Source organism: Gymnoscopelus braueri, assembly GCF_963280865.1.
Source record: "Gymnoscopelus braueri genome assembly, chromosome: 21".
Lineage (NCBI taxonomy): Eukaryota > Metazoa > Chordata > Actinopteri > Myctophiformes > Myctophidae > Gymnoscopelus > Gymnoscopelus braueri.
In genome coordinates, this window is record NC_137623.1 from 42778875 (window position 1) to 42794062 (window position 15188).

Consider the following 15188-nt stretch of genomic DNA (forward strand, 5'->3'; position numbering starts at 1 on the left):
CTCACCGGGAATCGTGTGCTTGTATTTTGCTAAGAGATTGGTTACATAGTTTTATTGATATTGATTTATTAGTGCATTAAATGTCCCCATCCACTTTAATGGAAAAGTAAAAAAACTCAAATTCAAGTATTTCTTTCTCAGAAACTGTAAGAGCTAGAGTTACCAGATTTGGAGGGGAGGTTCATAATTTAGTCCAAAATTATTGAAAAAATAATTACACCAATCGGCCACATGGTGGCGCTATAACAGCCCCCTTTACGTTTTGGCCTATAACTCTTGAACCGTAGGTCGTAAAATCAAAATTTCTTTTCACCTGGATTCCCTGGGTCACGACGCATCTCCCCATATAGGCCACGCCCATTTGCGTCTGGATAGATTTTTTGATATTGATTTATTAGTGCATTAAATTTCCCCATCCACTTTAATGGGAATTGCAAAAACTCCCATTCAAGTATTTTTTTCTCGGTAACCATAAGGGCTACAGTTACATGACTTGGAGGGGAGGTTAATAGATTATTGCAAAATTATCAAAAAAAAAATCACACCAGTCGGCCACATGGTGGCGCTATAACAGCCCACTTTACCTTTTGGCCTATAACTCTTGAACCGTAGGTCGTAAAATCAAAATTTCTTTTTCCCTAGATTCCGTGGGTCATGACGCATCTCCCTATATAGGCCACGCCCATTTGCGTCAGGATAGATTTTCCGCCATTTTGAATTTTCTTTAAAACACACTTTTTGCACCTTTTCCTAATTTTTTTTCCCAAATCTCACAAAAATCGGTACACGTGATCTATGGACTCATGGGATAAACTTATCCAAACGGCATTTTGATAGTCCTTACCGTTCGTCCGTAATTGGCTTCCAAAGTTAGTGGGAGGAGCCCGTTTTACCAAAAATGCCAAAAATCACGAACGAAACGTCCAATCGATCCCAAATTTGAATCACATGTCAAGGGTGGTTTACTCAACGAATCCCCAAAAGCATTTCCACTTTGACCCATAGGGGGCGCCACAACTGTGCAAAACTTAACCGTTTGATGCAAAAACATGATTTTTGGGGGGAAAACTCCTCTCAAATTGAAAAGCAGGTGATCTCAGGAGTGATATGACGATGTCATTGGCCCGCTACATTTGTGGGAGGGGCTTATTTAATTTAGTGGGAGGGGCCTATTTCTTCAAATCAAAACGCCATGTATCACGAACGCAGGATCCAATCAGCACCAAATTCGAATGGCACGTCACGCGACCTCCGACGGTATTCCTCCAAGCGTATTCCTCAAGTCCCGGAGGGGGCGACCCGCGACCGGCGTCGGCGCAACCACACTTTGCAATTTCCCAGAATTGCGACGCGTCTAGTTAGTGTGGTTGCCCTAACAGGGCAACCAGACTATAGTACTTGATGAACTTTATCCTTCCGGATAAACAATACTTTAGACCGCATCTCCTCCCACAGTTTTTATCCCCCAATGTTGTGCCATATCTCAAAATGACCGTCTTGACCTGGAATCGTGCGCTTGTATTTTGCTAAGAGATTGGTTAAATAGTTTAATTGATATTGATTTATTAGTGCATTACATTTCCCCATCCGCTTTAATGAAAAAGTGAAAAAACTCAAATTCAAGTATTTTTTTCTCTGAAATCGTAAGAGCTAGAGTTACCAGATTTGGAGGGGAGGTTCATAATTTAGTCCAAAATTATTGAAAAAATAATTACACCAATCGGCCACATGGTGGCGCTATAACAGCCCCCTTTACGTTTTGGCCTATAACTCTTGAACCGTAGGTCGTAAAATAAAAATTTCTTTTCACCTGGATTCCTTGGGTCACGACGCATCTCCCCATATAGGCCACGCCCATTTGCGTCTGGATAGATTTTTTGATATTGATTTATTAGTGCATTAAATTTCCCCATCCACTTTAATGGGAATTGCAAAAACTCCCATTCAAGTATTTTTTTCTCGGTAACCATAAGGGCTACAGTTACATGACTTGGAGGGGAGGTTAATAGATTATTGCAAAATTATTTAAAAAAAAATCACACCAGTCGGCCACATGGTGGCGCTATAACAGCCCCCTTTACGTTTTGGCCTATAACTCTTGAACCGTAGGTCGTAAAATCAAAATTTCTTTTTTCCCTAGATTCCTTGGGTCATGACGCATCTCCCCATATAGGCCACGCCCATTTGCGTCAGGATAGATTTTCCGCCATTTTGAATTTTCTTCAAAACACACTTTTAGCTCCTCCTCCCATATATTTTGTCCAAATTTAACAAAAATGCGGCCCATGCGATAAACATATCCAAACGGCATTTTGATAGTCCTTACCGTTCGTCCGTAAATGGCTTCCAAAGTTAGTGGGAGGGGCCCGCTTTACCAAAAATGCTACAAATCACGAACGAAACGTCCGGTCAATCCCAAATTTGAATCACATGTCGAGGGTGGTTTACTCAACGAATCCCCAAAATAATTTCCACTTTGACCCATAGAGGGCGCCACAAATGCCCAAAACGTAACCGTTTTATGCAAAAACATGATTTTTGGGGGATCAATCCTCTCAAAATGAAAAGCAAGTGATCTCAGGAGTGACGTGACAATGTAATTGCCGCAGCCTCCGACGGTATTCCTCCCAGCGTATTACTCGGGTCCCGGCGGCACCGACCCGCGAATCGCGTCGGCGCAACCACACTCTGCAATTGCCCTGAATTGCGACGCGTCTAGTTAGTGTGGTTGCCCTAACAGGGCAACCAGACTATTGTTCTAGGGATGCTATTTTCTTTCTAGATAAACAATACTTTGAACCGCATCTCCTCCCACAGTTTATTTTTCCCAATTTAGTGCCATATGTCAAAATGACCGGCTTCACCGGGAATCGTGTGCTTGTATTTTGCTAAGAGATTGGTTGCATAGTTTTATTGATATTGATTTATTAGTGCATTAAATTTCCCCATCCACTTTAATGGAAAAGTGAAAAAACTCAAATTCAAGTATTTTTTTCTCAGAAACCGTAAGAGCTAGAGTTACCAGATTTGGAGGGGAGGTTTATAATTTACTCCGAAATTAATTAAAAAAGAATTACACCAGTCGGCCTCATGGTGGCGCTATAACAGCCCCCTTTACGTTTTTGCCTATAACTCTTGAACCATAGGTCGTAAAATCAAAAAACCTTTTCCCCTGGATTCCTTGGGTCATGACGCATCTCCCCATTTGCGTCTGGATAGATTTTCCGCCATTTTGAATTTTCTTCAAAACACACTTTTTGCTCCTTTTCCTACATATTTTGTCCAAATATCACACAAATCGGTACAGGTCATCTATGGACCCATGCGATAAACATATCCAAACGACATTTTGATAGTCTTTACTGTTCGTCCGTAATTGGCTTCCAAAGTTAGTGGGAGGGGCCCGTTTACTTTGTTTTGCCAAAAATGACGAACAAAACGTCCAATCAATCCCAAATTTGAATCACATGTCGAGGGTGCTTGACTCAACAAATCCCCAAAAGCATTTCCACTTTGACCAATAGGGGGCGCCACAAATGCGCAAAATGTCACCGTATGATGCAAAAACATGATTTTTAGGCACTCCTTTACACTTTGAAAGTCATTCTTAGCCAATCAGGATGGAATATGAAAAATCTGATAGACCCGTATCGTTTAAGGACTATGGAGATACTGTGTACCAATTTGCGCGATGTTTGGATCAAATCTGTAGGAGTACTGTCATTTTTGGTGCAAAAAGCGGCCTCCTGGTGGCGCTATAACAGGCCTATGTGATTTGGGGTTCTGAATTGGCATCCAGGGAGTATGTGTGCACAGTTTCGCTACGATGAAGCTAACAGTGCATGCCGGAGATTAGCTGGTCACAGACGGAGGGGGCGAAGGACATACGGATGGACGGACAGACAGGGTGCAAAACATAGTCTCGGTCATGCCTTTTGGCCTGGCCCAGACAACAACAAAGCATCATGCTGTGTAAAGAAAAAAAAATCCTAATTCAGGTGCCCACTCGTCCAGGTGCCCAGTTGTCCACGTGCCCACGTGTCGCTAGTGCCCTCCTGTCCCTAGTGCCAAGATGGTTTTGGTGCCCAGTTATCCCTAGTGCCTGATGCGTTGTAAGCTTGTAGATCTGCTATTTTCTAATGATACATTTTTAATACATTTTATGCATTTGAAAACTTAAAATAATTACTACTTTTACTTCTGGTACTTAAAGTATATTTTGATGCCGATACTTTTGTACTTTTACTCAAGTAAATGTTCATTACCAGACACAGTGTTTCTACAATTGCAGTATTGATATAATTGATTAATTGATATTCATTACATGTACATTACATTATATTATTATAATGTACTGGCTTCTCTGTTTTTTTTCTTATTATTATTATTATTATCATTATTATCATTATTATTATTATTATTGCTGTTATATATTTTGCTAACTTCTTCTTTTTAATTTTTAAATTAGTCAAATTACGTTTGCATTGAAATCAACCAATGACGTTTGCATTGAAAACAACCAACAGCTGCATATCCGGTTTAGAAGGGATACGGAAATGGTTTACCTAAGTGTGTGTGTGTGTGTGTGTGTGTGTGTGTGTGTGTGTGTGTGTGTGTGTGTGTGTGTGTGTGTGTGTGTGTGTGTGTGTGTGTGTGTGCACGCATGCGTGTTCTTGCGTGTGCGCATGCGCGCGCGTGTGTGTGTGTGTGTGTGTGTGTGTGTGTGTGTGTGTGTGTGTGTGTGTGTGTGTGTGTGTGTGTGTGTGTGTGTGTGTGGGGGGTTCCTCGGAGTTGGAAACACTGGTGACGCGAGGTTCGTGGGGGGGAGGGGGGAGGGGGTGCGAGAGGGCTTGCCCGGGCTTGTTCTGATCATAGAGTTACCTCTTGCTTGAGCAGACCAATCACAGCTCTTGCTAAGTTTGACCCTCCCCTTAGACTCACAGCACTAACATGCCGCCCTCTCACAAATCAAAATTCTGCGTGAGCCTCGGTCGTTTACTACTGTAAACTGTTCTACTTGATTTAGCTTCATATTATATCATCGATCTACTTTGTTTTCTTCGGAAGACTTTCATTTCGTCGTCTTTTGTCTGAGGTGAGTAATATTACTTTATTTATACACTTTTGTTTCGCTTTTTTTGGTTTATAACTGATAGCCTTGGATCACACGACGGTCATGGATGAACTTCAACCTGGTGTTTGCACTTTCTCCCTTTTTGGACCCTACATCTACTTCAACGTTCAGATTTCAAACAAAGTTTTTACCCCATGGCCATGGATGTTATAATTATGTATGGGCCCTCAGAAGTAGCCGTATCTTCCGTATTGTTCAATAAAAAAACATTTTAATCCGATCGCTGGCCATTTTCTCATAGTTGGCATACTCTATCAGAGTGCAGTACACCTACCAACCGATGGGGCCGCGTAGTTGAAAGCATGCGGACATGCTGAGAAAATGGCCACCGATCGGATAAAAATGCTTTTTATTGAACAATACTGAAGATACGGTTACTTCTGAGGGCCCGAACAGAATTGGCACATCCGTGGCCATGAGTTAAGAACTTAATATTTGTAATGTGAACGTTTATGTACATGTACAACCTGTGCAATGTGCATGTACAACCGTAACCTGTGCAATCGCCAGGTTACGTTTGTTTCAGGCCCCAGGACTCTGGGTGACTTTGTTTTCATACAATCATGTCACAATTTTGACCTGTCCATAACAATTCATTATATCACGCAGAATGCTTTTAATCAACATTGCATTTGTATATATTTTGTCTGTTAACATTGAGCTTGTAGATCTGCTAAAACTAACTTTAAGCAGCGACCGTCGCTCTGAAACTGGGTTAAAAACAACAAGGATTCGTAAGCTAGGCTAACTGATGCTAACGGCTATAAACGTGTGCTTACTACTTCCGCATGGCAGTGACATCACCCACAGCTCCTTGGAGCTTTGTTTGTGTCTGTCTCGACACAGACAGTTGGCAGGATAGATAGACAAATTGTATGTGTACTTCTATCCACTATTGTATCCACTACATTTCAGAGGCAAATATTGAACTTTTGATCCACTACAATTATTTGAAAACTTTAGTTACTCTGTAGATTTTGATTATTATTTAAAAAACATTGGCTACATTAACAACTTAAGCCCTACTTAAACTTTTGGCTAAACTTTGGCGAAAATGGCAGATCTACAAGCTCACAATGCTATGCGTTGTGAGCTTGTAGATCTGCTATTTAACAATTAGCTCTAAAATTGGCAGCCATCTGTAGCCATGTGATAACAAGGCATTATAATAGCAGATCTACAAGCTCACTGTAAACGTGTAGGCTTATTTTAAATAGCCAATCTACAAGCTCACTTGTCAGCTTGTATACCACTTGTGAGCTTGTAGATCTGCTATTGTTTATTGATATGCATGTACTTTCATAACTTTGTGTCTAACATATTGTATCCCCTTTTTTTTTTACAGCTCTGGCTGTTTGGACCCAGGTGACAGGCACACCATCCCAGACCTACTGCAAGGTGTGTAACATGCTGATCCTATTTTAGATAATATATAATAATAGATAATATATAAGAAATACTAGGTTATGGGGGTCTGTGGTCTAATGCATAGGCTAAAACATTGAAGCTCTTTGACATTACAATAGTTTGAGAACCACTGTTCCATGTGACAAGTATGTGTTGCTTCAAGTTTCTATGGAGTTGTCAGCTAACTGAAAGGTGATAATAGGGGTGATTAGAGGTGTGGTTAGGGGTTGAATAAATTACCCATTTTCTGAGCTTGTAGATCTGCTATTGTCCCTATATTGACATGCTCACTCCCTTGTGTCTGTCTATCTGTGTACATTTGCCGTGTGAGTACTGTACAGTGTTGCATTGCTGATTTGGTATGTTGGCAAATGGCATAGATAGACAAATATTGTACTTGTAATCCACAACAATTATTTGAAAACTTTAGTTACTTTGTAGATTTGGATTATTGTTTAAAAAACATAGGCTACATTAACCACTTCAGCCCTATTTAAACTTTGGCAGAAAATGGCAGATCTACAAGCTCACAATGCAACATGTTGTGAGCTTGTAGATCTGCTATTTTCCAATTATCTCCTGAATTGGCAGACATCTGTAGCCATGTGATAACAAGGCATTATACATATTTGAAAATAGCATATCTACAAGCTCACTGTGAGTTTAATGTTTGGAAAATAGCAGATCTACAAGCTCACAATGCAACATGTTGTGAGCTTGTAGATCTGCTATTTAACAATTATCTCTAAAATTTGCAGCCATCTGTAGCCATGTGATAACAAGGCAGTATAGATATTTGAAAATAGCAGATCTACAAGCTCACTGTAAACTTGTAGCCTTATTTTAAATAGCCGATGTACAAGCTCACTTGTCAACTTGTAGATCTGTTATTTTTACTCTTATTGTGTGCCACTCTTGTATGATGAAGTCAGTTTGCATAGAAAAATACTGTACTTGTACTAATATCCACTACAGCTCAGAGGCAAATATTGTACTTTTAATCAACTACAATTGTTAGAAAACTTTAGTTACTTTGTAGATTTTGGTTATTGTTTAAAAAACATAGGCTACATTAACCACTTCAGCCCCATTTACACTTTGACTATTTGAAAATGGCAGATCTACAAGCTCACAATGCTATACATTGTGAGCTTGTAGATCTGCTATTTAACAATTATCTCTAAAATTGGCAGACTCTGTAGCCATGTGATAACAAGGCATTATACATATTTGAAAATAGGAGATCTACAAGCTCACTGTAAACGTGTAGCCTTTTTTAAATAGCTTATCTACAAGCTCACTTGTAGATCACTTGTGAGCTTGTAGATCTGCTATTGTCTATTGATATGCATGTACTTTCATAAGTCTGTGTCTAAAATATTGTATTTTTTTTAGAGCTCTGGCTGTGGACCCAGGTGACAGACAGACCATCCCAGACCTACTGCAAGGTGTGTAACATCCTGATCCTATTTTAGATGTAACTATATAATGTTGGCTTATTGACATTGACTTGGGGTCAAATAGTAGGTTATGGGGGTCTGTGGTCTAGTGCATAGGCTAAAAATGGAAGCTCTTTGACATTACAATAGTTTGAGAACCACTGGTATCCAGGTGACAAGTGTGTGTTGCTTCTAGTTTCTATAGAGTTGTCAGCTGACTGAAAGGTGATTAGAGGTGTTGTTAGGGGTTGAATAAATTGTGTGTGTGTGTGGTCACACATGGTCACACCACTTAACCTTTATTTAAAATAGCAGATCTACAAACTGATTTTTTGAGCTTGTAGATCTGCTATTGTCCCTATATTGACATGCTCATGCCTTGTGCTCAGACTGTGTCTGTCTAATCTATCTGTGTACATTTGCGGTGTGAGTTTGTAATGTTTGGAAAATAGCAGATCTACAAGCTCACTGTAAGCTTGTTGCTTCATTTTAAATGGCCGATCTACATAGCTCATTGTAGATCACTTATGAGCTTGTAGATCTGCTATTGTCTATTGATATGCATGTACAGGTGACAAGTATGTGTTGCTTCAAGTTTCTATAGAGTTGTCAGCTGACTGAAAGGTGATAATAGGGGGGTGATTAGAGGTGTGGTTAGGGGTTGAATAAATGACCCATTGTCGATGCCCTTTAACAGGCCCTGTGTCTCATCTGTGTCTGTCTTATCCATATGTGGCCAATTTTTCAGCACACTGACTTGTCTGGTTCAATTTTCAAGATCTATCTCGTGTGTGTGTGTGTGTGTGTGTGTGTGTGTGTGTGTGTGTGTGTGTGTTCACACATGGTCACACCACTTAACCTTTATTTAAAATAGCAGATTTACAAGCTGATTTTCTGAGCTTGTAGATCTGCTATTGTCCCTATATTGACATGCTCATGCCTTGTGCTCAGACTATGTCTGTCTAATCTATCTGTGTACATTTGCGGTGTGAGTACTGTACAGTGTTGCATTGCTGATTTGGTATGTTGGCAGTGATAGACAAATATTGTACTTGTAATCCACTACAATTTTTTATCAATCATGAGTTACTTTGTAGATTGTTGTTTAAAAAACATAGGCTACACTAACCACTTCAGCCCTATTTAAACTTTGGCTATTTGAAAATGGCAGATCTACAAGTTTTTAACTGTAGAGAGTGTATAAATGTAACCCTTGGATACAATATAAATGTCCATTTGGTTACATGTGAACACACTCAGAGTTACTAGGTTATGGGGGTCAGTGGTCTAATGCATATCATTTTAGGGGTCCTTCACATGGAAAAGTGGAGCACCAAGGCACGTTGGAAGCTTGTAGATCTGCTATTTTTACTCTTATTGTGTGACACTCTTGAATGTTGAAGTAGGGCAGTGGTTCTCAAGCTTGTTAATTTCAAGGACTTTATAATGTTGATGTACAGGCCGTAAATGGATAAAGTGCAAACACCAGGTTGAAGTCATGTTTCAGCAGCCCTATTTAAACTTAGCCTATTCGATCTAATGTTGGCTTATTGACATTGACATGGCATGAAATACTAGGTTATGGGGGTCTGTGGCTAAAAAATGGAAGCTCTTTGACATTACCATAGTTTGAGAACCACTGGTATCCAGGTGACAAGTATGTGTTGCTATAGTTGTCAGCTGACTGAAAGGTGATAATAGGGGGGTGATAAGAGGTGTGGCTAGGGGTTGAATAAATTACCCATAGTTGATGTCCATTAACAGGCCCTGATTGTGTCTCATTAATGTCTGTCTTATCCATATGTGGCCAATGTTTCAGCACAATATGACTTGTCTGTTTCAAATTTCAAGATCTATATTGGCACTGTTTCTTTGCTATTGTCCAGTTTATAGAAAGCTATATGCTGATAGCCATCATTGCTTTGTGTTTGTTTAGTAACAGGGAACACCCCGTCTCTGCAGGTCCTTTTTAAACAGAAAATAAAGGGTTGGTTGGCAATTTCATCCAATCATAATCAATAACTTGATTGTATAGGCTGTGTCCTGTATGAGTTCTCCCTCCTGATTGGATGAAATTGGTCTCTCAAAATCACAATTTTCGTTTTAAAGGCAGTTACTCTGTCATCCAGAAGGAGTATACTAGCAGTAGCACCCCTACTTAAGTAAGACTGTTTGCATTCTAGATTTTGATTATTGTTTAAAAAACATAGGCTTCATTAACCACTTCAGCCATATTTAAACTTTGGCTATTTGAAAATTGCAGATCTACAAGCTCACAATGCGATTACATCTGCTATTTTCCAATTATCTCACAAATTGGCAGACATCTGTAGCCATGTCATAACAAGGCATTATACATATTTGAAAATAGCAGATCTACAAGCTCACTGTAAACTTTTAGCCTTATTTTAGATAGCCGATCTACAAGCTCACTTGTCAGATTGTAGATCACTTGTGAGCTTGTAGATCTACCAATGTCACTATATGCATTTACTTTTATCAATTTGTCTAAAATACAGTGTTTTTGATTGGAATTTTCAGCTGTGGCGTGGCTGTACACCAGACCTGATATCTTGGCCAACACAGCTGTGCACTGAGGGGACCATCCCAGACTGCACTACTGCAAGGTTTGTTTAACATAACATGACACATGTGCAACTGCAAATCAAAGCCTTTTAGATAACTATCTAATGTTGGCATATGGATATTGTCTTGGGGTCAATCCATTCTGTTTTTAAGGAATCATTGCCAATATATTTACTCTATGTAGCTTAAAGGAGTAGTTCATCCCCAAAATAACTTTTTTTCTATGGATTACTCACCCCATGGAGCCTTGAATTCATGGATATTTTTTTGTTGTAGTCGCATTCCTTCCTTTATTATTTGATTATAATAAATTTGTCCCCATTGATTCCGGTAGGAGACACAAATGCATTTGTGTCTCCTACCGGAATCAATGGGGACAAATTTATTATAATCAAATTATTGGCTTAGGAATGTGACAAAAACTAAAAAATATCTATGAATTCAAGGCTCCATGGGGTGAGTAATCAATAGAAAAAAAGTTATTTTGGGGGTGAACTACCCCTTTAACTCTTTGACTGCCATATCAACAGTGTGCCAGTGCTGCCAGCAAAAACGGTGATTTTACTGTACCTTTTGAAAAATCATGGAATAATTAATCTCTGTGACTGCCGTCCTCACAGAGATCGGCGCATTACATGCATGGGGTTATCAAGATTCCCAGAGGGGTCCCCAAATTATTTTGTTGGTCCCCATATTATTAGCTTACTTGAACACATTTTCTTTATTTTTTAAATGTCAACTCCTATTATTTTAGCTTATTTTGCACACTTTAGTGTCTCCGCCAGGCCGGAAGGCATGGCTGAGACTGTTTTGCACCCTGTCCGTCCGTGTGTGTGTGTCATTCTGTCTGTGGACGGTCAATCTCTGGTACCGTTGGCTTGAACGGTACCACAGTTTCACTGTGTGTGCACAGTGAAACTGTACACATACTCTCTCTGGATGCCTGAGCAGAATTCTGTCCCAAATTAGTCACATGGGCCTCTAATTGTCCCACCAGGAGGCCGATTTTTGCAAAACACACTTTTGACCGTGCTCCTACACGTGTTGTCCAAACATGACGCTAATCCGTACACAGTCACTATTGTCATTAAACAAACTGGTATTTCAGATTTGTCATATTCCATCCTGATTGGCTAAGATTGACGTCCAAAGTTTGCAGGAGTGCTCCGTTTTGAACTAAATGCCTCAAATCATGAACACGGCGTGCAATTTCTGTGACATTTTGCAAGCACATACCCAGGCAGAGGAAGAATTGCCACTTGAAAAATGTCACGTCAACCTCATGGTGGCGCTAAAGCAGGTCGATTCATGTTTTACCTATAACTGCACCGATCTGTGTAAAAATTTGTATGCACACTCCCTAGTGGCCAAGAAAAAGCCTTTGCCCTGCTTTTTTCACATCTGCCTTTTATAGCGCCATCAGGTGGCTGACTTGTGTAAAACGTATTTTTGATATTACTCATTCAAATTTTATCCAAATTGCACGCAAATAGTCATGTGATCAAGACGGACCTGTTGGACCTTTCATATTCCATCCTGATTAGCTAAGATTGACATCTAAAGTGTGCAGGAGCGGCCTATTTTTAACAGAATACCGCAAATCATTATAGCACTGTCTGATTGCGGTGAAACTTTGCACGCACATTCGCACTACTTTGAGATACAAGTGCCACCCTCTTAACATTGCCCTATTATAGCTCCATCAGGAGGCCGATTTTTGCAAAACAATTGTTTTTAAATTAGCCCCACAAATGTTGTCCAAACATCACGCAAATCGGTACACATTATCTTCATAGTCAAGTGATCAAAAATAAATCTGTCCAGTTTTTCATATTCATCCTGATTGACGAATTCCAAACATTGCTGGCCCACAATAACCTGCTCCCTGGTGGGACCTGTGCTCCCGAGGAGCACTTTCTCTAGTTACATTCTGTTTCCACACATTTTAAAAAGGTCATGACTATATAGGATCCAATTTAGTCAAAGCTGTCAGCCATTCTTAATCTAAAAATTCAAATGGAATAAAACAAAATGGTTACACCATTACTCTACAGATAAATGGTAACATTAGTGTTTGCAACAGTAAACTTATGAATTAATGCATTATTTTCCCACACTGCTATACCTAATATAAACTATGCAGATGATATGCGTACTTCAATTCTATGGTGTTCTCATCATATACATAATCTTTGGTATACATATTCTTATGTAATACTTTCTCTCTTTAGTTATACTTTTCCAAATGTTTTGGTCAATATTGTGTAAAATCCTGAATAGTTAAAGTTCAACAAAGGCTATCAGCTTTGTCTGTTATAGCCATAATGGCATGAATGGTAGATGGATATAAATAACCTTACATAAATAACCACCATACATACACATGCAGCTGTTAGATTGCTAACACACCAATAATGCACATTATGGAAAGATGAAAGAACTCAACGCAGTCAGAGAAATGACTTCATATATACCGATACTTGATCATAGACAAAGATTTTCATCAAAAATGTGCCCTTTAAACAGCCATAACTCCAGTTCCGAACATGCTTAACGCTCCAAACTTGGTATGTGCAATAGCAGTGTATAACACTTCAAATGGCCATGCTTCAGTGACCCATGTTCATAGCAGTGCAACATAGGACTAGGTTTGAAGGCTGTGCAGCGGCCTGAAAATCTACTGTCATAAAATGTAATTATATTGTAAAACTATAGCGCTAGTCTGAAAATGTTCTCTTTTTTTCTCTAGTGTTCATCAGATCGGAACAGCTCCTCTGGTGACTTTTTAACGGTAAGTAAGTTGATTCTATAGGCCTAGAGTGATTTGTGACTAATGCTACACTAGTATTGAAGGTTGTTTTTTGGTAGAGAGTGTACATTTTAATAAAAGTTCAGATCTAAAACTTGGTGACATCATGCCTTATCGTGGGAAGAAATCTATCGCTAAAAAGAAATTCTGGGATGCTAAATTGGCCCATACAGATTCACCAAACAGTTGCACAGAGGTCGATGAAGGGGCACAAAACACATTTAGTCCATGGCCAGCCATGGAGCCTGTGGTAGAAACAGCTCAGCAACATGCACAGTCTGATGTTGAAGAACAAGACAACATTGTCGAGGCCATGGACCTTTCCAACAATGACCAAGCATGCACCGTGCCACCCTCTGTCAAATCTGTGCAGGCATCCAAAAGCCAAAATCATCATAAGTTTTCCCAAATGTCAAAGAATCGGCAGTGTACATGCATGGGTCTGACATTTTTGGCACACCAACATGAAGGTCTTGACTTGAAGATGGATGATCTTGACAAGATACTGGACAAGGGAGACAGTCTGTATAAAAGAACAATAGAAACACTAAAAAGACAAAAGCAGTTTAAGTCATGCCATCTGACAATGGAGGAAGTACCTCTCAAGGTGGAAACGGAACACAATACGTACTCCGTGAAAAAATCTACCGTGGACATGGGATATATGAGAGCTGAGAGAGAGCCCTACCGACGGCATTGGTGGCTGAAGCTTCAGGAAAGACTTAAGTGTCTGTCTGAGGATGTCAAATATGCACTCCTAACAGTATCACCACACACCATTGCTGTTTTTAGAGACAGGTCTGGAAGATATGGACTGTTTGACTCTCATCAGAGAAGTGCTGATGGCCTACCTTTGCCTGGAGGAAAAGCTGTAATGATGACCTTCACTCAGTTGGATGATCTGTTCGCTAAGATTGACCAGCTAATTGACTTCTCACACTCAAACAATATTGACAAAATGCAGTTTGACTTCATGCCAGTGACATTTGAACAGACAAATGCTCGGTCACCCCATCGGTCAACAGTGCAAGTTCATCCTGACAACCTGCATCACAAAGAGCCTGTTGATCTAACTAGCCAGGATGAAACAAACACTGGACCTCCAATCACCAAGCATTCTCTGCAGGCAGGCCATTCACCATCAACACAAGTGATGTCAGACACTACAAATGAAAGAGCCAACAAAGTGAATAAACAACGGAAAAAGAAAATAAGACAAAGACAAAGAAAAGATCAACTGCAATCTGATACCAAGGAAAAACCTAGGACTCCAAGGAAGGAATATATGAACAAATACATTGCCATGAGATGTATAACAAATGAAAAATTCAAGAAACGGCAAAACAAATTCAAGAAGGCATATTTCAACAGGAGATTCAGTGAAGATGAAGAGTTCAGAGGGCAGCATCAGGTCAAGCAGAAGGCTTATGGCAAAAGGAGGTACAATCAAGATGAGGTGGTTAGAGGGAAAAAGAAGGTTTATTATGTAAACAAGAGGTTCAGAGAAGATGAGGAGTTCAGGGAAAAGTCCAGGGAACGCATGAAGTCCTACATGGCCCGCAGATGCAAAACGGACCCATTCTTCAAGATGCGCCGTGACATCTGCGCTTCTTTGAGAATAAGAAATAGATACAAGGACTTATGTGATGAACTGCGCAAACGGAGCATTGATGTAAAAGTGATGAAAGATTTAGCTACTGCGAGGATAGATTTAGCTACCGCACCTGAACAGAATCAGCTACTACGAGGCGCTATAGCGAGTTTCCAGAAAGTCATAAAACATGGACCAACTTTTGTGTGTACAACGTGCCAT

The 15188-nt window shown here is 39.9% G+C and overlaps 1 protein-coding gene across 3 annotated transcripts in view; it reads left to right on the forward strand.

Annotated features, from left to right (window-relative positions):
* Nucleotides 1–14712, forward strand: part of LOC308077378 (uncharacterized protein) — an 833561-nt gene extending 818849 nt beyond the window's left edge. Inside the window, exons 3-6 of one of the 3 annotated variants that reach the window (XR_013932393.1) lie at nt 6500–6532; nt 7939–7989; nt 10522–10607; nt 13316–14712. The gene's annotated coding sequence lies outside the window, so the exon portion shown is untranslated. Of the gene's footprint in view, nt 1–4983; nt 5096–6499; nt 6533–7938; nt 7990–10521; nt 10608–13315 lie in introns of those variants that run through there. The other 2 variants (XR_013932394.1, XR_013932392.1) reach the window with 2 other exon arrangements.
* The last annotated feature ends 476 nt before the right edge of the window (nt 14713–15188 follow it).